The sequence below is a fragment of the Centroberyx gerrardi genome, chromosome 10 (genome assembly GCF_048128805.1).
Source record: "Centroberyx gerrardi isolate f3 chromosome 10, fCenGer3.hap1.cur.20231027, whole genome shotgun sequence".
NCBI lineage: Eukaryota > Metazoa > Chordata > Actinopteri > Beryciformes > Berycidae > Centroberyx > Centroberyx gerrardi.
Window position 1 is genome coordinate 10,088,674 of NC_136006.1, and position 25,695 is coordinate 10,114,368.

The following is a 25,695-nucleotide window of genomic DNA, read 5'->3' on the forward strand; positions in this document are numbered from 1 at the left end:
CTTATTGGCTGCCCTGGTAATATTTCCTCTCCCGACTCCTCCTTACTCCTCCGGCTCCTTTTGTCACAGCAGTGAAAAGGAGTCTCTCCTGCTGACTGATACCTTTAGAAATACGGCAGCCTTGCCTTTCAATGTAAAACACTGGTGCTTTCAATGTTTTACAGAGAAGGGCAATTTGTTCCTCTTGACTTGTTCTCTTTGTCCAAACATGATAATAAGAAGCTACAGATCTGCCTTAAGAAAAAAAAAACAAGCAAAACTGTGTGAAAATGTAGTGGGAGCATGAGGACTGAAAATTGTAAGTGCATTAAGTTGTGGTAATGTGATCTGTGCATTTCTGAGTTTTACAACAAAAATAATTCAATGCTATACTGTGAGAGTTGAGAGTTTGGAATGTGAGTAGCTAAACGTAATTTCCTGTCATTTCCTAATGTTGAAGTTAATCCCAATCCATAACAATGTAACAATCAATTATTTGTTCAACAAATGCTACCCATATGGCAATTCATAATTCATTTAATTAGCTTAAATATTCTCAATGATTCGTTTAACTATATCAGCGGTCTTCAAGAGACCCCAAGGGGTTATTTACTGTGCCCCAGAGAGACCATGAAAATGAAAAATAGTGTTTTTGTGTTGTTGTGTTATGTACCACAATAAGAGAATCTACCTTATGTAGGGGTCCATGGTCAAATGTCTATCTAAACAAGATGACATAACACTACTTTGTGTAAGCTAATGAAATTCAATCCATTTGAGCCAGTTAAATTAACACAACACTTCTAAAATATAGATCAAGATTTTGTGGAATCTAGGCAGACGCTCGTAAGAAAATTCCTCGACTTATTTTCTCCCACCACCTTGGATATACCTTCAACCCTCAGTCCCTACATAAATCTTTGTCTCCTGCCCTATGTGGTGCAATTAATTTTCCACCCAGTTTAGCCCCCTGCTTTCAGTGCTCCTTGCTATGTGGTTACAAAGTAATCCAGGCCTTGCCTTCTTGTCCAGACTGGTTTCCCGTACTGCCTATGGGAGCAGTTGACTGAGACCCTCGACATCTGCTAATGGGAGCTTAGTGATAAAAGGAAGTGGAGTTTTGTGCAAGTGTTCCTCTAATAGCACTGGGGTTTAAAAGAAAGGGAGGCATTTTGTGCATGCTCACTCACTTGTTGATAGAGAGGAACTCAATGCATTGGTGCACAGCATGCCGCCACCCCTGTATAGTTTTCAGATGCTTGTTGTGAAGCAGAGATGTCTTGACACAGGCTTGACAACTTTATCCTGTGGTTTGTTGGGGTCTCCTTCATGGCTTGGGGTCACTGATGATCCAACTGACCCCTTTCTGCAAGATTCTGCATTTGTTCTGTCTTAAGCAGCAGTAAGTGGTGAACATCTGTCCATAGTTTTGGAATTCAAGATCAGGGAAATGCTGTGTCAGTTATAGAGCTTATTCTGATTCGAATAGAGGCTGAACATATTCAACTCCAATGCTACAGAAAGACAAAGGTAGGTGCAAAATGTTTGAGAACTTGCAAAATATGGAATAGCCAGCACTCTCAAAAAATGTATGAACATGTTTCAGCTATACAGCTTTCATCAGCATTTAGTTTTTATAGCTCATGAAAGCTGTAGAGACTAAATATCTTCATTGTGACTTCTGAAAAAACCACAGCTGATTCAGTTGTCGTAAGACTAGGCTATTTTTCCACTTGACTATGACACAAGAAAATTATATTGAAAGGAAGATATTGTGGTTAGGCATATAAGAAACAGGTCATTGGAATCCTTAAGGGCAAATGATGACTGAGCTAGTTCTGAATACTTTTTGTTGCTGGTGTCTGTCTGGGTTTTAATAAGAAACAGACACTGTGTTGATTTAACAACCTTAAAAAAAAATCTCCTTCAAGGGCTATGAAGAAACGGTCTGTTTGCCACTGAAAAATAATTGATAAAAGATACTAAGTTAAGCATGGAAGATGTGTAGTTGTCTGTCCTAAGTTGAATGACCCCCACTTTATCCACAAGAGGCAGGTTGCAGCATACCAGAATGTAGATGGATTCTGTTACCCCTCAGGGCAAGAAGGAGTTAACGTTCTTAAAACAAGCAATTGTTCATCCTAAAATTGTCAAAAATAGACAATTTAATTATATCACAAGTTGTTTGAGAAAGAAGCAGAATGACAGCCACTTCCTGTGAGAAAGTGGCTCATTTGCAAAGTAATGTTGTGTAAGACATCAGGGAAATGTTGCAAAAAAAAAAAATGTATGGGAAACATCAAAATGAAGCTGCGGCTACTGTAGGTGTACGAGTGAAAATACACTGTCTACATGTGGTACTATAAATGGGCAGTCAAATGTATCAGATTCTAAACATAAAAATTGCTAGTAGCAATTAAACAAACTAGCATACTAGCATAAATGAGGTTCTGGAAGTGCACCTTTTTCTTTCGGCTGACAAAATATAAATGGCAAAAAATAAATGGCTTAATGTACATTATCAGCTACAAGTCAAGCATGTCTGTGCTCAGGCCAATTCAGTAATCAAACTAATCCCTTTTTTAGTAAAACCTAAACCAAAGTCAACATGATGTTTAGAGTTTGGACTAGGTTAATAAAGACTAGGGTAATAAATACTGCCTGATGGTAGATAATGATTGCCTTGCTTCACTTGCTTTCCTTTACTTTCTTGTGTAGGTTCGGATATTGGCCAGATCCACACCACCCCTCCTGTCTGTCCACAGCCAGGCGCATCGTTCCCTCTACTTCCCTCTCCATCTCCTGTGGGGAGTCCCACTAGCATGCTCGCCTTCTTTTTGCCTTGTCCCTTTCCGTTCTGTTATGTACACAAGGTACCAAAACCGTATGACTCACAAACTTCCGACAGAGAGGACAAAATGTCTGCACCATCCAACCAAAGTATTATTATTCGAATGATGACAATGAATTACACAAAGCCTGAGGGTGTGTTGGCATGAGATTCCAAGATAAGAGAGAGTTCATAGAGTTCGAGAAGCTTCGTAGACACAGGGAAGGTGGGGAAATTGCCAAAGAGACTTGGGTGGCCAAGAATATCCCTGAGTTGCTGTGTGTGCTCTTGTCACCTTGTCAAGAGTCTCCTCAGAACCAGGAAACGGTCTGCTTATTTATGGAAAAAGCTGACAAGGAAAAGACAAAATTGCACTTAATGAACGTTGTGCATTGGCGCTTTTGGAGTGACAATGTCTGACTTTTTTCAACACAGGAAATCTGCAGAGATCATAATGTGAACATACCTTGAGCTTAGACGAAAGTATGTGACCGTCTTTTCACCATCCCTTTCATGTCTACTACTGCCTTCACAGAGTACAAGCTGTGAGAGCCATAAAGACAACAGAGAGAGAAATTTTCCTGTTTTCAAGAGTGGCAATTGTATTTGGAACAGGTTATTATAGTAAGGCTGTTTGAGAGGTATGCATTGTTTATCAAACAAAGAGAAGCATGCATAGGGAAGAAATTCAGGAATCTGTTCCATCATTGTTGGTGGTAGATATTTTTGGGGTACAATCGAATTTGAATGAGTTAGCTGAGCAATCCTTTCAAGTTGTCATAAATAATCATATCTTGGTGTGACTGACAACTAGAACTTGTCAGCATTTGCGCAGAAAGCAACGATAGCTGAAAATCAGTTTTAAAGAAAATGGATTCTGATAACTGTTGCATAGTGTAAATGAATCCACTAATGTCAATTTTATACTCCTACTGCCAAGAACTGACAGAGAAGCTCTCATATGACTAGTAACCACCTGTGGTGAATCACAGACCTGTTAAACCAAACTGTAACAATAGTTACAGAACATCTCTCCCTTGGCCTGAGCCCTTAATCCATGAAAACAAAGGATGTCAAAAGGCATTAGAAGAACAGTGTGGCGAACATAAGCTTGCCATTAATTGTGGGGGGTATACAGTAAGTGCAATGTACATAGTTGCTTGTGGTCTTGCATGTATGGATGTACGGGATAAGTCACCAAAGAAAAGAACAGCAACAAATGATGACCTTGTCATCAAAAAGCAATGCCTACTTGCTAGGCACTGCAGATCTGTAAGGATATGGAAGAGAGATAATAAACACTGCATTATGGATCAGAGTGGAATGGTAGCTATCTTGAATCACACACGTCTACTCAAGCAATTTAGAGCAAGGTGACCAGTTAGTAAGAAAATATTGAATGTATTCTGTCAAGTATACACACACATTCTGTGTCTTCTGTACTTGTCCCATGTGTCAGTATGTCTTATGTGTTACTATGTATCGATGTGCACCGATGCCACCGAGAGAAATTCCCATACATTCTTTGTACGTGGCAAATGGGAGTGATTCCTATTCTGGAGAAGACCACTGTGTGCCAAAAGCACTGCTTATCCCTTGTGTGGGTTTAAGAACTTCCCTTTTCCCCTAGTTCACAACCAGCCCACCCAGTGTCAAACTGCTGTCTGCTGACAGAGGACCTTCCTTTCAGCAGGGACCCTCCTGTTCCCTACCCACTCGTTTGAGAGAGCAACTGGGCAGACAAGTACTTTGTGACAGTCACACAGGGACATATTAAAGGTTTTCTTAAAATGTTTTTACAGGCATAGTTACAGAAACTTAAAATTCAATATGGTGATCTTAAAAGTTTAACAAGAGACCATTAAAAAGTTTATCACATTATCTTTCTCATAGAATAATTTAATAAAGCCTTGGCTATGAAGTCTGTTCGTGTCGAATCTGACCATAAAAGTATTTTTTTAAAGGAATGTGTTTTCCTTGATTTAAAACCCAAATTACACAATGGAATCCCAAATAAATTTCATTCTATAGTTTCTGTGTCTTGAGATGTTCGAGCGGGGCATGATCCGAAATTCCAGGCCTCCCAAGCGTCTATCTTCACAATACGCAAACAATAGCATGAAACCTAAGACCAGGAATGAGTCTGAGGGCTGCAGTCATCAATGGCAGGATGAATGGGCCGCCTAATTACTACACCAACAAAACCTGGTGAACATAATCCAATAGGGGCTTCAGGCGTCCAATTATCTGTCATCTGTCACAGCAGTATTTTCTGCCATACTGGCCGTCATTCAGATATCAAGTTGCCTTTGCAGAGTATCAATTCCATCGGTGCTAAATATAGCTTTTATGAATAATTTAAGAATATTAGGACATACATCTGCAACATAATACACTACATTGTGCTTAAATGTGCATTGCACTGCAAATGAGATTTACAAGTAAACGCTTACTCAAAGATAGTAAGTCTATGTTGTTTGACCAAAGCAGACTTGGATCACACAATATCTACAAACGATTCTTAGTGTTGATCCAAGCAAATAAAACAAACACTAATAATTATTTGTGAATCCTATTTGACCCAAGGCTGGAGCAAAGAACCCACCTAATCTTTGCGCAACATGTAAGAGGCAGCTGTGGTTTAATTACTTGTCAAAACATCTAAAATATACACTTAGAGTTGTACTTGTGCGTCATTCAAACGAAGGCCGTGCAGCTGGAAAGGGCTCTACTGTGTGCCGACTTCAGATGTCGTGCCTTTTTGACCTGTGCAAGTGTAACTGCTGGACAAACAGAAAAGGCATGAAAATAGATGCACATTCAAACACAGGTTGACAACACAAAAACATGTGAATTGGGGGATTCTTCGTAACCCTTCAAACAGCTAGGGGGCCTTTTGGTGGCCCCCCTGCACCCTCCCTCATATTATTCCAGCAAGTCAGGGTCGCTGACCTCTCGCTGTGAGTCACAGTGTAGTCACCGTCTCACTGGATAAACAAGCATTAAGCCCCGAGCACTCAAGGATTGGAAGGTTTAAATGACACACAAATTGAGACACCAGTAGACCGAAATGCATGTGCAGACACACACACACACACACACACACACACACACCATCTCTCAAACTGGGCTGCAGTCATACGGCTTGTAGTCGTTTGGAGTCACAGTTGAGCAGCAGTGTAAACAACAGTGAGACACAAACAGATACTCTAGTTGCTCACACTCTGGCCAACATATGGTTGAAATCCATGCACACACACACACACACAGACACACACACACACACACCACCTCAGACTGGGCTGCAGTCGTACAGCATGTCACAGTTGAGCAGCAGTGTAAACATATCTCAATCTGAATGGACCGCAGAAGAGAAACACATGAGGAAATGCTTGTAATACCACCATCGGATAATCCTCCACTCTCTCTACATGCTGCATGTTCCTGTGGGAAAAAAGCAAACTGCTCTTTCAACTGACCCTGTGTCCCTGGGCAACAGGTTGCAATTGAATGCTGAATCCCTTAATAGTTAAACTGACATCCACTGCGATGGTTTTGGTGCAAATTTGAAGCCTGTGGTGAATCTTTGAAAATAAAAAGCATTCACTCTGCGATCCTAAGCTTTAAGTGTTGCTTTGAAAGCCATGTCAACATGCTGCTAGTAAAATCTGAAGGGAACATGTAAATGATGTGGGCTGCAATTATTTTTGCTGACAAATCACACACACCCCCTCCTCCCAACACACACATCGTACAAACACTTCCCAATGTCTAAACTAAGCTCCTCAGCAAGACTTAATTGCATGCAAACATAAGCCTTTTATATGCACTGAAAGTGGTGCCACTGGAAATAAGGGGAGCTGCAAGATATTTGAGTACTGTTATATTGTTGTGACTAAAACAAACTGTGAAAATGACAGTTACTCCTTGACAGACAAAACTGAGTAATTTCCAAGCAGATGTTTGACATGGAACACCCAAAGAAAATGTTTATCAGTACACATACATGATATTGCTACGTTTTCTTCCTATTTTGTACTTTCTAGCATTGCTGTCTGATCCAAAAACTAAAGTTTGGGCCCTACTTAGCAGCAATGGAACTTGTTATAAAGGTTGTAATTCTACATGGCACCAGCAGGTGGCAAATTGTGCACCAAAAACATTCAATAGTTACTAAATACTTCCAGACCACACTGGACAACTCCACCCCCCATGTCCTGATGAAAGACCCTAATTCAAATGACATCTTCTCCCACATCTCTATGACCTCCCAACAGAGAATGTATGTCACTGAGTGTGTGTGTGAGAGAGGCAGAGAAAGAAGGCGAGGTGGGGGGTTGGCTAACGGCATGGGGGTCAGAAGGTCACACCTATCAGATTAGGAGGGAAAAGGGGCTTGTCTCTCACAGAAACACAGACTCATCCCAGTCCAGCAGTATGCTGGTTCAGCAGGTTGAGAGAGTGCTGTAACAGAACTTTAAGACAGACATACAATAAACATGACAAACTCCTGTTTCTGTCATATTGTCTGGGGAATCAATAACAAGCAAAGAAGTAAATATGTTGGCACAATTCTTTTTGCTATTCACATTGCCTGCAATGTAAAAACTTCTGGGTCAGAACTGACAACACTTGGACTGATTTTGTAGAGCCAAGAATGTTTAAGTTTCTCCTATTCATTGTTAATGAGCTCTAGACTAAATACCTGATTACTTACAAGAGTCTTAGGCCCCCATTACACCTGTCATTAACATGCATCCTCGGTGATCTGATTGTGATCGGATAGCGCAAAACTGCATAAAATCCAGGTGTAAATGCACTCAAGACACATTGAAGATCTGCTAACTCAAACCACCTCCAGAGGTGGTCAGAGACAAATCTTCAATCCACATATAGGAACTACGTAAACGGAAGTACACTTCTTCTTCTTGTAATGGAAGTAAACTGAGTAAACTAGCAGCCTTCTCCGCTGTCACGCACAATATGCACATTGCCTCTTTTTTGAAAATTAAGAAAAAGTGCATACAAAAATGCCAGTTTCATAGCACTTGCCATCCCTAGGAAGTATGAGGGGAAGTGATGTGCGTGACAATTTGCATTTTGCAATTGAAATTCTTGAAATTCCTATCGGGGGTGAGTGGGTTTTAAAAGCCAGAAATCTCGCCTGGCACCTGGCGAAGTAATCATTGACTCATTGGTATTGATCAACAACCCTATCAACACCCCGCAGATATATTATGGTCATTTTGCACTATGGCGCAATACAAATGTTACTTATTGCCCCTTTAAGGACGATTCACCGCTAGGCTGCGTCGTCCAGGCGCCTCCACTGAACAATCCACTATCCTATAGAGACAGTCAGACAGACGGAGCCCTGCAGGGTTCCTCTCAGTCCTGCTCAGGCAAGCAGAAACAGCTTGGCTCTCACCCTGCACAAGACACATTCCATAACAACAGGAGAATATGTAGCCTGTGGTGCCCAAACCATAGTTACAGTATGGGAAGTGGGCGGTGGGGTTGTATATAGGAGAGGAGAGGGGAACACACATTTTGCCCCATTCGATGCATCAAAAAAGTGTTATATATCAACCCTAGACTGTTGTTCAATACATAAATTGCATCCTGAGAATATGTATTTCAGAAGTTGTAATACCTTCCACTCCATATAGTTGAAACTCCATGAAATACCCTGTTGACAAATATCCTGGTCAATTCCTTTATTTCCTTACAATAGATGATTCTTTGTCTTTCTCAAATTTCCTTATATCAATTTAAATTAATGTAAATAAACTACAAACGAAGATTTTGGAAGATTTTGCAGATAATTTGATATGTTTATATGTTGCCTCTATGACTCTTATTCATTTAGCTTTGAAGGTGGATACATTTTCCTGATTTTCTTATAGCGATTTCCTGAGAAGCGAGCCATGCATTCCAGTTTCACCTGGCTTTTGAATTACTCTCAGGCAAAATAACCATCTGAATATCACATTGAAAAAAAAAGAATCATCCTTGAAAGGATCTCGGGCCCAAATCATAACTTGCAGCACTAAATGCTATTGATACGTCTAAATAGAGGTGTAATGAAGGAAATGACTCAGAAATTGAAAACAACCAGTATTTTCCTTTAATAGCCTTGTTGTTGCCCACTCCAAAGGGCTATTTGGATAGTAGTTGTACCTGTAATGACTCAGCTAATTAGTACAGTGTCAAGTCAAAGCATCCGGAAACTTCTGTGGGCTGTAATTGGTCCACAATGCCTGGGAGGCGTTCTCTCAAATACTGACAGACGCTGCGTTTGCGCTTCTGCCTGCAACAAAACTTCACCTATAGCAGTAAAAATGTACAGGCTGAAACGAGGAGCTGAAACTGCACAACACATCACCCAAAGGGATCTTAACCATGTGAATGTGTGTTGGGATGTCAATAGCAGAGATATCTTGACACAGCCAGACACTGAGGCTGGTTTATAGAACAATGACACCATTATGTAAGTCTATAAAAGGTGTTCAGAGCTGTTTTCTAATAGCGGTGTAGAGGTAAAATGTTTCCACTGTTCCACTGTTTACCCTCAGGGTGCAAAATCTTCACATGACAGCTACTATGGACTTAATCCCTGTTTGTGTGTGTGTGTGTCTGGAAGGCTAGGATGGTTATAATTACACACTGAGATAGTCAGCAGGGAAAAAGTGGGCAACTATAAATAAATGGAAGTATGGGAAACAAGTGTGTTTGTGTCTGTGTTAATAAGTTAGTGTGGTACTCACTAGACTTTCAGGTCACATACCACAGTAGGAAAGTGTAGCTGTGTGCAAACAGCTCCTTCTGCTGTCCAGAGGGTGAACCACAGCTAGATATAGTAAAACACACAACAGGCGGATATGCTGCCTTCATCACACACATCACTCATTTTCTCAGTTTCAATTATAACATGATTAAAACTAATAAATAACCTATTTGTAAAGATTGGGCTAACCACAAGTGGGTTGACCGAGGACAACTGCTCCTTATCTGCTTCACAGTTACACACATTCATCCCATGGAGCTGGTCAATCCAACCACAGCCTTCTGTTACTATAGTATGAGTGGTGCGTCTCATGAAGGACAACATGTCAACAAATTTTACAAGGTCATGATGATTGGTACAACGAACTGATCTCTGACACGTCGGTCCACATCCTTGCCGGTGCAGACTTCACCAAATGACAAACTTTCCTATACAGGTGGGGATAGGTGATCTGCTCTCCAAACAAAAAGGCACCTGTGGAAAATCAAACAGGCACACTATGCTCATAAGGCTTGTCAACAGCTACGAGGCCAGCAGCTCCTGGCAGATAAAACAGGCGGTTGTGATGTTGAAGGAAAAAAGGGGGAGTGAGTGTTCAAAAAAAAAAAAAAAAGACAACAGCAACTTCTCCTACAGGACAGTGACATCACCAAACCCTCACCACATATAAATAAGCTATAAGAACTAGGTTTTCAGCGTGTGTGTGTGTGTGTGTGCAGTCTATTTATGTGTGTGCGTGTGTATGTTTATGTGTATTTGGAAGTTAACAGGGAACAATGGTGTTGAACAAACCCCCCCGTCTCATACGGTGCTCACTGAGATAATAAATTAATTACAGAGTGTTTATTTTCATCAGCTACACAAACCTGGTGGCCAAGCCTCCGGCAAAACTCTCAACACACCTGCACTGTTGATCTCACAGCACAAAGAAAACCACAAACATGTGTTCTCAGCTATTATGTTTCCTGAACGATGAGACATGACTATTAAGTCCTTAAAGGCCTCATTTCTTTGACATTTTACGGTGCAAGAGATAACTTGCCAAGAGATATATGGAGAGATTATAGAATTATCTCCCTGCCAAAATAAACCTGTTTTTCTGTCATGAGCAGGCTTCCAAAACATATTTTCAACTCTGTGCCAAAATATATAGGAAATCTACACAAACTCCATGTACTTGTCAAAGTGAGAAAAGAATCCATAAACAGAACGATCTCTACTGATTCACTCGTGCAATTCTCTCTTCTCGTCAGTAGAGGGAGACTAAATCATAGTAAGGTTTTTTATGGGGTGTGATGAGAGACACTGACCTCATTACAGTCCAAAGCACTGAAGTCACAGGACTGTCATTAGCATGTACACACACACACACACACACACACACACCCACACACATCCAAACATCAGATGAGGCACAGGAGGAGAGACAAGTACAAGCAAGAAGTCGAGTGATATGACTGCCAATGATAGCATTGGTAGTTTAAAATAATTGTATTAATTAAGTTCAATTAAAATAATGTCTTCTGCCCTTCTGCTCCTTTCTTCTCCTTTTAGATAAAAAAAAAAAACATTTATAAATATGATTTGTAGTAAAGATTTCAACACAAAATAATTAACAGTGAAGGGACACAATCTTAAGGGGACAGAAACTCAAAAGTCTCAAAAGTGTCTCAAAGCGCCTCGAAAAATTTTCGGCAAGCTGGAGCCACCATTTAATTATTTTTTAACAAACTGTAAATGCATATTTCTTGTTTATACAGACAGACTTGCAATTCTGTGGGTAAAATTCAAGAGAAGAGTCACCCTGGTCTCACAAATCATTTACCTGCTTCCTCGACCTGAAAGGAATGGAGAGCGACTCTCCCACACCTGGAATCCAGACAGTCTGCTTGTCTAATATGGGCAGGGTTGGAGGGTCACCGAGTTAAAGGCGTCCCGGAGGATTCAGGTTAGCTACATATTTACTACAAATTGTGTGGAAGTGGACTGTTTAGGGACCTGTGTTATGGGCTTGAAAATGCCAATTACAGCTATGAACATAAGGGTCAGACAACGAAGAAACGACATGAGGTATGCTGCTGTTAATGCTCAATACGTGAGAAAAATCTGATTCCAACAATATATGTGGGATTTTTCTTTTCTTTCTGGTGGAGAATAGTCATTAGCAGGCAACAGGTGGCTACAGGTTAAAGAAGTGGGGCTTTTGACTGGAAGGTCACCAGTTCGATTCCCAAGACCAGCTGGGAAAATCTGGGTTGGGGAAATGAATGAGTAACATTCTCCCCTTTTTCAACAACTACCGTGAATGTGCCCTTGAGCAAGGCAGTTGACCTCCAACTGCTGCAGTGGAGCTGCTCAGCGGCCAGTGGTACACGACTGAAAGTACTGGGTCGGTCCCAGGTGTCAGTGTGCCTCTATTTGTCTCTTTTAAATATGTTGAATGTTTGTCTTTCATGAAGTACAACTTCCAGCGCATCATTGCAGCAGAAGCACCAAACTTGGTGGAAGATAAAACAGATGTACTGTAGATTTAATGTTGAATGAATGGCAGCTGTTTTGAGAGCGATCAAATGAAGTCTGTAAACACCGTCCTCTTCCCTTACCAACCACCACTGATGCAGAACTCCACTTCTGACATTGCAACAAGTCTAACTTGAAATTGACCATCATTTGAAGACATGAAAGAGGAAACAGTCCATGGGTCTTTTTTTAAATTTTTTTTACCATCTCTACCTTCAGCCTCACCTTAATTGGTGTCACCAATTAAGGTGAGGCTGAAGGTGGAGATGTCAGTCGGGGCATTGCACATAGCATCTGTTCTGCTGTGATGCAAAAGGAGACTGTCCAACAGGAGAAGACTTGTGTCCAAAACACTCAAGCAAGTCTGGACTTTTCCTTCTTGAGACGTTTGACACGCATGGAAATGAGGCCAAGGGGTTCCCAGCCATCTTTTGTCACCTCATAAAAATGTCAGATTCCAACCAAAACTATGCTTCAGAAAATAAACTAAGTGCAAATCCCATCCAAAATGATGATGTAAAACTGAACAGCAGCTAAGCTGTTTCCAATGAAGCTGAACCTCCCACTACTTGGGGAAAGACAGAGATTGAAAGATTGGTTGTGCAAACATGCAAATATTGTCAGTGAGCCCAAATATGTAACTGCAGTTATTTAACAGGCTTTTGTAATATTAGCTCATCATCACTCAGAGAAACAATGGTGGAGGTTGCTAAATGATCAGCTGCCATGTTGTGTTTGATGGAAAAGCTGGCTAGCCGGTGATGACAACGCTGTCATTCTCACTTCCCAAAAGGATGAAACGATTGGAGATCGGAAGGCCGGAATTAGGTGTGTTGACTTTGAGGATTAGTATCCATAACCGGATGGGCAGAAAAAGAACAAATTATCCAGATACTTGTTTGAGAGACATCTGTAAGCGACTGTTTCAGGGATGGAAAACAGAACTGACATCTTTTAAATAAGCCCCTTGACCTTTTGGTTTTCTTTCAAAAATGCCATATCCGTTACTCTGACAAGTCTGTGCTGAAACATACAGGAGGTTTGTCCCCTGAGGATTTGTTCGTGTACATATTTATTTTTGCATGGATGGTTGTTGTTTTTACATCATCCTTTCCCAGATGAGCAAAAGCAAGAGGAATGTGGGTTATGAGAATTTCTGTCTGTAGCATAATCTAAGGGAAACAGCGTCGTACCCAGAGAGAAAATCTGTAACAAGTACGCCAAGAGCATACAGTATTAACTCGTACTCATAAATAGCATGTAGTACCAATGCACAAAAAATATCCATATTTTAAACAAAACATCTTCTGTTAAATTTCACCATCTTCTAAGCTAGAACACTAAAAAACCTCCTACATACTAGACAGTATGAACTGTCAGCAACAGCCACTAACTCAAATGAGAGCTTTTATCCTTAGCTATTAATACACAGTTTGACAATGCTGTATGACTTAACAGAATTTGTAACCTCCTCCTAAAAACAAACATGCTCCGAAAAATCTCTCAAGTCTACCAAAGTATATATTTAGAACTGATGATAACTCAACTACTTGAGGCATAGAGTACCATTTCTAGCCTCCATCTTTGCCTCAGCTGTTGCCTTTTATCAGCATTTCAGCTGAAGCAGGAAATTAGATATCTTTTAATACAGGTGGAAAGGGCTGTTGAAAGCGCCAGGTCCTTTAAAGGTACTAAGCATGATGTATGACTGGAACAGGTCCCCCATGTTGAAAGAGTAAACCCTCATGTGTGAATAGGGGAAAGAGTGTGTGTTTGCATATGGTCTCACTTTGTTCAATACAACATGAATGGCACCATTAACATGATAACCAATCAAAAAAACAATCTCATTTTGGGGCCGTGTTCTCTTTCATGTGGCATTTGATTTTGTGTTTAACTTCTGTAATGGCTCTCCTCAAAATGGTTACTTGTGCTGTCTACCCACATCATTTGGGTCATGCGTGTCTGCTGTCGCACAAATGGCAAGTCTTTGGCTGTCACAGTTTTTAAACGGTGTCCTCTGTAATGTTGCTCACCCATATAATAAAACAGGCACGTCACAAGGTAGAACCTGGCTTCAAAACAAACCGGCCGTTTTCACCTTGCCGGGAACGGATTGAGCAGAATGATGCGTTGAGACATGCATTTACAGAAGCGTTGCATTTTTCATGCCTTGCAGGGTTTGGAAGCATCCTTTATGGTCGCTTACATCTGCTTCATGGTTTGTGCACTATTACATGAGTCAAAGCTCTTTTGCCTGGTTTACAGAACTGCCTTATATACACATTATACATGCACACACTCAAAATGGCTAATGTCAAACTGTTACTACTATTGTCAAAATTCAATGTCAAGTGTATCTATAAAGCTCAAGATATGTGGTTAAAACAGCAATATATATGCCACAGGTACTGCAAACCAATCAAAACAAAGCATTGTGGTTTCATTAAAGCCGGTAACTCAGTCTCAGAGTCCCAGACACTGTTTAATTCCTTTCAGTGGCTCATGCCAAAATGGGGTAAAAGTTTGCTCTGTGGTTCAGAAGCATGAGTCAGGACAGGCAGCGGTAACGTCGGAACTCTCCCCTCCTCTCTAACAGATGGAGGGGAAATCCAGACTTGTCCATTTCCAGACAGCCAATAACACCAGGGACTGGCCGTGCGTGCGAGAAGGATTTTGCAAACATTTACACCTTTACAAACATTTATACCTTCTTCACGAGGCCGTTTACATTGGAGAGTGTGTTTTCTCTTTAATTTGTTCAGCTTAAGGAATGGAGCAGAAAGATGCAAATACAATGTGGAAACATTCGGAGAGAATTACATGAAACAACAATCTTATCGTGGGAGAGGCTATCCTGAGCTCTAAATCTAATGAGATTTCAACTGTAGATAGCTGCAGAGAGTAGGAACCACCCAAGTGGTTTCCTTCCAGCTAACAAGGAATAACAGTGTAGAAAAGTCTAGTTTTGCCACTTTTACCTCCTCACCGTTGGTAATGTCAACAGTGTGTGTGTGTGTGTGTGTGTGTGTGTGTGTGCGCGTCCATGCACTTGCTTGCATCTATACAAACCTGGGTGTCTACCTGATGTTAAAAGGACAAGGAATTAAGCTTTTGACTATACAAATCATTGGGTCATTCCAGCAAAGTCAACCAAGCCATTTCCTCAGCCTCTTAATCCCAAAATGAGACTCAACAGTAAAGCATGTGTTTAAACATCAAAAGGTCCTGGGACCGTGGCCGTTAGGGGAGCATTCTTCTGTGACCATGCCAATGAAAGGGAGTCATTTCCAGAAGCTTTACTGCACCTTCCAAGGATAAAGTGCCCTGAATTGGTCTGTTGGACATTTTTTTTATTTTATTTTGTCAGCAGAGTCTTCACCGTAGCATATTGAAATGACTGACTTATGGTCATTTATCATGGTATGCTTCACAGCCACGACAGTGACAACAAAATTGGAAATCTAGAATATATAATGTGACAGTGGCACATGGCAACTCCGTACACAATGAAAGGAAAGGAAAGGATTAAACCCATCTGACCCTATCTTAGCAGCACCGGGCCTTGATATGCTCAGCTGAACCCACAGTGTGACTCACTTTCTTATGGGAAAGATACTTAAATTGCACGCGATGGCTCCAGCATTGAGCCCTGGGGTGCACCTAGCATCCGCCATACATATTCCAAAGCATCGCCTACCCACGTAATGTAAGTTTTCCAAAAAAGGGATTTCAAAGGGGCTTTTTTTTCTCTCAGTCTAGCAGACTTGCTCTGAGCAGCACGTTGGAGAGGAAGGATAAAAAAGGGGAAATTCTGTGGCTTTGCATCCTCTGTGCAACTTCATCTCCATAATCCACTGTAAGCAAATAAACTCTTTTGTTTATAGCAGAAGAAAGACCTTATGCAAGACAAGACAATTCAAGCATGCAAAGGCAGTGGTTAGGAAATGCATACTGATGACTCACAATCAAACTAGCCCAAGCTATAAAAATCTAGGGTAGTGGATGAGGACAATGGCTAAACATGCTCTAACCACCTCCAGAGCAAAGTGGCATGGTGTATTACAATGTCTCGTATTTCCAATATACTCATTCAGTCTCGACAGGGAATCCTGGGGGGCAGAAAGAGGCTGAGCTCCACCAAAGCAATGTTAAGATTTAATACCTAGACAGTACAACATTGTTTAGATGGAGTCCAGCTCCAAGAGAGAGACAGATAACCCTCTCTGACCAACAATGCTCTTGTCCCATTCCTTCTGTAACACTGTCCATCTTTTCATCCTACACTCAAAGCCCCAAACAGCCAACCAGCTCAACCCCCCCCCCCCCCCCCCCCCCCCCAAAGTGAATACATTCCAACTTAAATTATCTTGTTGGAACAAAAGAGCCCCCTCTACAAAAAAAAGGGAAAAAAAGAAGAAAAAAAGCATTCCAATCATGTTGGTTCAGGCTGGGCAACACCAAAATACCGCATGTGAAAGAGGGATGGCAGGCGAGCCGACCAAAAGTAGCGCCTTGGGGCTATGGTTTTTGCGTGGTCAGTAAGAGGGGGCTGGAGTTTTCTCCCAGTAGAGCCTCCTGGAAACAACACGGCCTGACTCAGGACTGTGGTGAGTCACAAAACACATTTGGCAAATGTCTGAGTGTCAAATGCCCTTATAGTACCAATGAGTGCAGTTTCACTGGAACTAAATGTGACTTTTAATGACATAACTGGTAAACAGGGAAACAGCAGCACATCAATGTTATGGCCTTTTGTCCCCTATGACTCTTGAAAATGCTTACTCAAACCTTTGCCTTGGATTTGGTCGTTAAGCACAAAATGAATGCATAAGTAGCTTTTAAAACTAAGGCCCCAGGAGTGAGATATCATGGGGATATCAGAAAGTCCAACATTAGCCACTGCAAACTCCCCTTATTTCCGTTGCATATAATGAATCTTCATTCTGCACTGCAAACTTACAAAGCGCGGGGGAGTGAAGGAATCAAATAACTAATTGGTAAAGCATGAACAAAATGATTTCTGAGGGATTTGGGAGAGGGAAATTATGGGGGTGTTTTCAAACCATGTGTGATTTAGCTCACATCCGTAACACTTCATGAAGCATGAGGAGAAATACGGCTGACAGCGTAGGAGGAGAGCGAGAGAGAGAATTTGTCATCTTCCAGACATATAGCACGGCAACTTAATTACTATAGGCCATAATCATTTCAACAGATGTACGGAGACAGGGATTTCCTACATCATTAGTTAGTGATGTCGATGGAATGGCCACTGCATAGGGAGGTTTATAAGGACATAAGGGAGATTAGCCTTAATTCAAATGTATTTTGCAATTACTTTGAAAGCACAATATGCATATTTGTTTTTCTGTTTTTCTGTTTTCCTGACAACGATATAATTTTCAACATGCTGCTGCACATTAAAGTGAGACTTGCTGCACTCTCTTCTGACGGCACAATGTTCCACCGGTAAATACACCAGGTTAACATAAAAATATGTACCCTATAAACTGCGTTGATTTATATCACTTGTAACTGCTTATGGCTCCTGATGTAAATAAATGCATCAGCAGGACAGCTAAACACAGATTTTCAGATACTGAAAATCCAAACATCTGTCCCTGAAAAGAGCTTGAAGAGTCTCCCTTGAAATAGAGATTCTTGATCTTAAAATGGACTAAATAAATAAAATAATTGAAACAAAGTAAACAGAGTAAAAATAAACTAAACATATCATGTTACCAAAATGTTTTTTAGTATGTGACAGGCATTGGTCCAGATTCACAAGACTGCAGTGGAAAAAACAGGTGGTCCTCTAAAAGATTGCGTCATCTAGACACAATGCTACCTTTTTAAGTTTGGGTGGAGCATACCTGCCTGGCCATCTGAATACCTGCTCTCTTTACCTCTCCCTCTTTCTGTCCCTTGCAAGTTGACTTTTATGACAGTCCCATGTGAAAATGCAAGGCTCAAGGGGTGTGGAGGGCACTTAAACGTACACAGGCTGTCCTAGAAGAAAGAAAAAAATGGGCAGACTACATCCTTTCATCCCTAAACATCAAAGATGCAACACATCTCAAAGAGGGCAAACAAAGGCCCAAAAGTACAGAGCTGAACAACCGAACATGACATCGCTTTCACACACATCAGTGTATCACTCAGCACTGGTGGGCAACCACAGCAAAAAACAGCAACCACTACCACAAAAATGAATAAAAATTTTTTAAAGTATTTGAAGTAGTTCTATACTGTACAGCCCCTCTGTATGTGTGGTCCTGTTGTCTTTGTACAATGTGTGTCAGTTTTCACTGTGAACTCTGTTGTCAGTATGCAAGACTTCATGTTGAATTCCAATTTACTGCTCATATCTGATGTTTCTGGATGACTCTTCATATCTATTCTAGGATGTAACCCATATCCAATACCAATATGAACTGAAAGCAATCTTGAAAAGATACGTGTGCACAATATGCAGCAATAACCAAAGATGTCACATACATTTTTGTACCTACTCTTCTTGCTCTCTACTGGCTAACATGTTAGAGACTCCAATATTCAATATTCATTACACTCAAAATTGGTTAGGGTACGTGCCTTCGAATTTTGACAGAATTGAGGCGTCTCCCAAAATATCACTCAGTCGGCTATTTTTGCTTTCTTCACGTTGTCCTCCATGCTAACGCTGGCTTAGGGTTAGGGTAAGAAGACGATGTAAGATTTACTTATTGTCATGGTAACTCTGAAAAAGTGTTCCAAGTCGTTTGTAGGTCGCATGACTCAGGTTCCGATTTTGTACTAGATATCCATGTGGTTCAGATCGGACGTGAAAAAAAATGCGCCTCCATGGGCATTTTTGCTCTTCACACTGATCAGACAACATCGGATCTGTGTCATATGTGAGGGGGAAAAAAAAATCAGAAGTGGGACACTTTGAGCTGCCGTGTGAACGTAGACCAGCTCTCAGAGTCCTGTTCTGTCTCAGTTGGATGGTGGGAGAGGTGAGGATACATGGCTATTGTCTGCTCTGAGACATTCCACACAGGCTGTGGCTATTCACTTAGGAGACTCCGCTGTGTGCGCGCGCGTGTGTGTGTGTGTGTGTGAGTGTGTGTGTGTGTGTGTGTGTGTGTGTGACTGTGCATGAGAGAGAGAGAGCATGCTGACCCCTCGCTTCGACTTTAGCCACTGAGCTTATGGCCATTTAGACTCAGTGAAGGGGAGCAGAGATAAATCGAAGTCGGGACTTAGGGATGGGGTGAGGGAGGGGTGAGGGGGGCAAAGGGACTATTTCATTGTGAGGGGAGAGTGGCAAAAACCAGGCTCCATCCTCAACCTCACCAACACACACAAACATACACACTCCAAGCAAAGTGAACAGCTACACACACACACAGACAGCTAAACCCCATGGCATTTTTGGCAGGGGCGGAAGGTGAACTGCAGATGGGAGGAGCTGGGTGTGAGCGGCCTATTTTTCTTCTTTCTGACTAACAATGCACCATTCAGCTGGGGAATAAATAAAACAAAAACAACAAAAAGCTCGCCGCACCAGAGACAATTTGTTTCAGGAAGGGCGTTCAAAGGCTGAATCTCATTGTGGCACACTGGGAGCGGAAATAGCATGGATGCTTCTTATATATTCTCCAAAATTGCTTTATGTTGAAGCAGCAGGGTAACTTGTAGATAAACCAAGAGAAGTGCTTTAAAATGGAGATGCAATTTAAGTAATTTATACAAAAGGCAGGGACATCAAAATTATTTCCAGTTACCTCTAGTTGCTAGTTAAAATGTAGACAAAATAAAATTACTTTTTGGGTGCTACATAGAACCTTTTTTGCTATGGAGAGCCTTTTTAAAAAGAAAAGAATCAATCACTAAAAAGGTTTCTATACAGCAGCAAAGACATTCCCCAATGGCTAGAAGCAAAGTTTGTTCATTAGTATTTTTTCATCGTTTTTATTTCTATAGAATGTAAAAAATCTTTCTTTGTTTCAAATTGTACAATGATTAGCAAGTACTAACAAAGTGAGTGTTTAGGGGAATAGCTTCAGTATGAAGAAAAGAGCTAGCCAGAACTAACTTGTTACAAACTTAAAGGGCCCAAACTTCGCAGTAAGCACACAGATTCCCTACATCCTTCTCTAAGCACGATCCCACCTTCATACTACAAGTCCAGGAGAAGGACTTAAAAGCTGTCAGTCATGGCTTGTTAGCATGTGATGAGTGCTCATATGTATTTAATAACCCTTAGGGGGACTCTGGGCTCCTACTCAGTTGTAGGATGTATGAAGTGTAGCTGTATGAAGTGCACCTTCAGTGGATCGACTTTCATCTTTTGGGTTTTGATTTGGCTGGAAATCATACAGCTCAATGGTTTTTACTGTAGCTCATTCAAAAAGGTTTAAGCCTTTAATTTGCAGGTAGGTGAAAGGTTTTGGCTCCTCCATCTAACCTGCAATAAGTTAGAGGTGCAGATTTTGCTGCCTTCTCCCTCGACTTAATAAGGAAGCCAGGCTTACAGCCATGCCGCTTGTGAGCCCAGATCAGACCTATTAAGTAGCGCTGCCGTAACCCAATAGGACTGCCCGGCTGTATGGGCTGACCGGCGGAATGCATGGCCGGAATGTGTCCAAATACCTTAGCGGTGGCAGGAGGAATAAGGAGAATGGAGGGTAAGGTGGAGGAATGGGAGGCAAACCCACACCTCATGCAAGTCAGTCCAATTTTAACACACACTTTCCTCCAGTTCACAATACACTGAACCTGTTTGCGACCCCAAGATCCACCTCGTCCTATCCTCTGGCAAATCAGCTGCCCTCGGCGAGCCCTCTCCGCCGAGTTTATCAAGGAGCAATTTGTTGTCAGTGTACTTTTCACCCCTTTGTGACTTTCCAGTGATGTATAAAACTCCTGGAAAGTGGCCAACCTCTTAAAGGAGGGCCCTAGACACCCCTGCCACCCACTCACACACACACCCACACACACACACACACCTTCCCACCCCTCTTTTTTGTGGTGGCCTGAGACACAGTCAAGAGCCTGAGGCAAGAATTGGGCGTTGGGGGTTGGGGAAGTGAGGAGTTTGACTTGCCCTCAGGTTATGCATTCTACTTGGGGTGGTGTCAGGGGGTAAAACTTCATCCATCATTGTAATGTTGCAACAGAGCACTTCACATCACATTCGGTAACTTTACAGTAGCTGCTTGCACACTAGATTGATGCTCCCTTGGAGCACAATACATTAACCCCAACTGGTTTTCACCCTCACACGCAAAGTAGATCCTCAGTTGGATCCTTGCCAGTAAGAAATGTATTTACACCGACTGTCATATAATTATTAAAAGGTAATCAATAAAGTGGCATGTCATGGCACAGTGTAGTGGCATTCCTCATACTGCTTCTATACATAAATTTAAATCACAACAGTGGGAAACCGTACATAACAAGTATGCTCATAAAGCTATACATATGGGACTAGAGGGACAGTTTGAAGCCTTCCAGGAGCAGACAGCATACAGCAAGAGCAATCAGCATGTAGAGGTCTTTCTGGTGGGTTTTTAAAGCTGTGGACGAGTTGGAGCCTGTGAAATGACGGAGGTGGGACCTGTGCCTGGATACCTCGGTTGAAGCAGTTCCTGTTAGTTCCTTATGCTTAGATCAAAACATAGGGATCTCATTCTGGGTCAATCAAAGCTCAAGTCTCTAAGTTACTTATTAGTTAAATCAACCAAGCCTCCTTTTCCCATAGTCCCAGATTGTGAGGTAAATCAAGCGATAATAACCAGAAATCACAAGAGGTCCAAGGGTCACCATTAGCTTTAGCTCCTTACATAATATGGCTTGAACTACATTGACTGGTTGTTGATAGCCAACACACTGTTCTTTGCATAGCTTCAACAGAACTTGAAAGGTTTGACCCTTTTCTCAATTTAAAGGGGATACAGCATGTCTCTTGACATGTTTTGCCTAAATCATGTCTTTGTCTGATTCACTGGACCCATGAGGTTTTTCAGAAAGAACAGACAAGAAGTTTGATTTTCAACAAAGCTCATCATGCCATCAGTGAAACATAGCCTACTCTCTTAACTTGAAGAAAATGAGTGACACAGTATATTCATATTTTATATATTCATATTCATAAATGTCACATGGATAGCTGAGCTTTCCTTTACCATGCTATCCAGTTTGGGAGCTAAGGAGGTTAAAATCATAAGGAAAATTAAGCCTGTTTACTTTTTCATAAAGATTTTGCCTAAAGGTTAAACTCGATTCTCTACATATCCCCTGTCAAGTCTTTATCGAAGGCAAGAAAATTGCTCAGTTTCACCTGTCAGACTCTTTGCATCCAATGAAATAAAAAAAACAGGGATTCTTTTCTGATTACATATTATGCCTGCAAGCTTTCATCATCTGCCATCAGGGTGAACCCGTAAGGGCATGCAAGATTTCATCAACTAAAACAACAACCATGAGAAGTGAAACACAGAACTCAATACACCTTTTTTTCTGTGACCGGCTTAGCATTGTCATAGATGATAGGTGACGTGTAAGATGAGTGTAAGAGGATATTCTTAGACTAATGAAAAGAAAAACTTCTAAACAGAATCCAGCCAGAAGCTGCTGCTAAAAAAAGAAAAACACTAAATGAGGTTCTAAATAATAGAGACCATCAATAACATTCACACCTTGTGGGACTGAGCCCTCTCAACTTCCCACTTGACCCATTTCCACCCAAGCCTCTTAGCCCATTTCTGTTCAAACAGAAACCCACCAAGACCATGGCAACAAGTGAGCTGTGGAGGGATGGTTCAAGTTTGATGCTATTCAAACAGCCTGAGGGTTTGGTACAAAGAATTAAAAAATGCCAGAGCTAAGCAATATCTCTAATTAACACAAAATATAAAAGAGATACACAAAACACAAAACATGTTAAAGAATAATTTATATAATATTACTATTACAGAGCTGAATTTTCAGGGAAGTGGGTACACAACATGGCAACAGACTACAAAATCAAAGTTATGAAACTTGATTTCAACTTTGTTTCAACTGAGTAACAGACTTTACCTGATGGAGAGACACTGTTGTCCCAGGAACAGAGAGGGGCAGGAAAAGTTTACATTTTTGGGAGGGGGGAGGCTTTAGTTGGGGGGGTGGTGTTGATCCCCTAAGGCAGATAGCGGTGGGAACAGACCCAGCCATTGTCACTTTTCCAAAGAGCAGACTAATTACCGTTTTAATCCGTGCCACCTGACAAGGTGAGGCTGCTGGGCATTGCGAGGCCACAACACTCCACTGGCAGCAAGCTAAAAGGTAAATAGGCGGGTTACGGTGCGCCTTTGTTTCACAGATGCAATGAATGTCAATGAAGTGACGGGGGAGGAACTGAGCTGAGAGTCGGTAAAAAGGGCATGAAAGAGGCATTGACTTCCTGAACATGTACTTTACTTGGCCAGTGATCTCCAGTCTATAGACTGTGAAATATCAAGGGAGAGCGGGCTGAAGTCAGACTTCTGTTACATGGGCCATTTGTGGTGGAAAAACATGATACCCTAAGTGGCATGAGCATTATCAAAAAGAGGTTAGAAATGCTTCTCATATTTGATATACTGTATATCTTCAGCAGGATATTTTACTATATGAATGAGAATGCACTGAAACAGAGTTGCCCTATCTCAAATGAAATAACTATACTGATTGCATGTCAATATGATAAAGAGCCCATAAACAAATACCTTTGACAAAAACTCATGATATCTAACTGCCAAACTCAGCAAGGACATCAAAGGATTTGAGAACTCTGTAGCTTGCTGTTGCATCTTGGCTCTACAAGACAATAGTTCAATCATGGTCACATTCCAAGACGTGCTCATATCTAATAAAATAGAGGCCCACCTCTTTGGCGTTCAGAGACTGTCCACTGACAAACTTCCCAGGCAATCAGCATTCTTAACATTCTCCTGTCAGTCACTTAGGACAATTTATTTGACTGACCACCCTACAACTTTGAAGCAATAGTTCAATAACAGAGACAAATTTGGGATCATACTTCCTTATGTTGCACAGTTAACAATATCACATCAATAAGGTATGTTATGCAATAAAATTGTAGAATATATATTTAATGGTATCAAACAGAGAAAGGGCTTTAAAGAAATGATCATTGCATTGAAACATTGGATCCAAGGTATGTGGTACCTCGCCCGCAAACGCTTCAGCCCAATTGAAAAGAAAGTCGGTGCCATGTGAAATATGTCATAATAGTACAGTTACAGCACAGTAAAGCTAATAGCTGTCCTTTAGGCCTTCAGAAGCATTTTTATTGAAATTTTAATAAAATCGATTATACCTTGATTATATACCGTTATCATCTGTGATTCAAATTACATCATCATGTAAATTTCTACTACAGAGATACCCGATACCACACACTAACTTTCCCACGAACACATTTTCCAAAGAGAACACAAACAGTTCAAAAGATCCCAATTGCTTCCCTAGTGATTATACAGTGACTCCAGAAAAAAGCAAATGGTTCAGCATTTATAAACACTTTCAGCACTGTTGTCTTAAATCTTTCAGCTCTGCTAAGAGCTACGATCTGCAATGCTTGATGTTGACAGTTTGGATTTCTAATGGTATTCACTGGTTGTGTAGCACAGTGGCAGTCTAGAGAACCACTTACATGTTGGATTTTATTTGAAGTTTTAATTAGGTGCTGAGACGTAAACCATGTAAAGCCAGCTGGATGATGATTTTAATGTAGTTGAGATTAAAACTAAAATGAGTTTTAATTTCTGGGATGCTGTCTGTAATTTCACACTCTTCTAATTTGCCACTCTTTTAATCATTCTCAGATTAGAGTCTGCACTGCACACTCTGGTCTCCTCTACTTACTTTAACAACTGTTGTTTGACTCAATCTAGGTAAAACTCCACCACAAGAAAAGTCAAAAGGCTTTGAAAACAGCCTGAATGATTTCCTGTGAGTTTCAAACTGTCTGATCCCCTCTGGAGAAGGACTACAAATGAAAAGAAAAGGCTTTGGAAATGTGAAAGAAATGTCTAAATTATTCCATTCCAACAACTCCCTCACTCCTTATCCATTTATGTTCACGGTACATCAGATTGAAATAATGTTATACTAAGGCATTGAGACCAATCCTCACATTCATCATGCATGCACAAATTATACCTGTCTATGCAGGTCTAACATTTACCAAGCAGCTAACAAATGCTGGCAAAGGTACAAATGCATATGCACATCCTCTCCGCTTTCTGCATATGCTGAAGATGAATTTCCTTCCATTCCTGTTGACGCTCCTGAATGCATAAGTAAATAAGATCCTCCGCTGAAGAGGAGGGATTCATGTGGAAAGAATGTGCGTGCAGATCTCATTTCTGTGCTGTCCAGGTTGTGTAGGAAGCAGAGATTGTTAGATCACTCCGTTGGCCAGTCTCGGCTCTTTGTCCTTTCGCTGGTTCTTTGAACCTACAAGGCCTCACTCAAGTGTTGAGTTTCAGCTTTGCACAGGACTTCAAGAACATGTCAATGCAGATCAACACTTTGACAGTAA

General features: G+C 41.1%; 1 protein-coding gene across 1 annotated transcript in view; it reads right to left on the reverse strand.

The window, feature by feature from the left end:
• col18a1a (collagen type XVIII alpha 1 chain a) overlaps nucleotides 1–25,695 on the reverse strand; it is an 85,345-nt gene that overhangs the window by 47,193 nt on the left and 12,457 nt on the right. The window lies entirely within an intron of this gene.